Source organism: Plasmopara halstedii (genome assembly GCF_900000015.1).
Source record: "Plasmopara halstedii genome assembly, contig: Scaffold_614, whole genome shotgun sequence".
Taxonomy (NCBI): Eukaryota; Oomycota; class Peronosporomycetes; order Peronosporales; family Peronosporaceae; genus Plasmopara; species Plasmopara halstedii.
The window spans coordinates 1672806-1673637 of record NW_020187532.1 but is presented as its reverse complement, the minus strand read 5'-3'; positions in this window follow the sequence as shown (position 1 = coordinate 1673637).

Here is an 832-nt window from a genome sequence, read left to right as displayed (position 1 = left end):
CAACATCCGACGAAGAACTGCTAACCCCGCAGTCTTCGTCCAGTGGATAACGTGCCACCCCACGCGCATCTAAAGAGCCGTGCCCATGATGCCTCGGGCTCTGTCCGACCACGCCATCAATGGCATGCAGCGACTGCTTCGCAACGAGAACAGTGCTCAGGGGTTTTCGTGCCACTTCACGCGCATCTGAGGGTCCGTGCCCAAGATGCATCGGACTCTGTCCGACCATGTCACGCATGACATGCAGCGACTGATCCAAAACTTGAGCAGCGCTCAGTGGGTAACGTGCCACTCCACGATCAGCCCGCGAGCCACGCTCGGGATTCCTGTCCAAATACACCGTTGGTGTCTACCAACTCGTACATTCCAATGTCTAGCACGTTGACTGTCTCGGTCCAGTGCTCTCGCCAATAGCGCCTTTGTCTTTTAGCAGAGGTGGATTTATGACTCGCCAAAGCTCCACCAGGAGACGTGCGCGTAGCGTCCAAGGTCTTTGATCTCTAATCAATCCATGGATCATGGTGTTCTAACCATGCCATTCCTAGGATGAGGTCAGACCTTGTATCCAAGTCTAAGACCAGACAGCGTTCTACGCTATCAAAGTCAAGGAACTTGACTTCGAGATCCACAGGGACCTTCAGGACCGTGACTCGCGACCCCGTCGCATGGCGAACAGTGACGGTGTCACCCAAACGCGCGTTCAGCGCCTTAACGTACAGCTGACTTCCCTCCATCGTGGAGCGTCAAGCATAATTACCCGACGCCCCAGAGTCAATGAGGATATTCCATGGCTTCTCAAAGCCCATTACGGTCGCCTCCACGACCAGCAAGC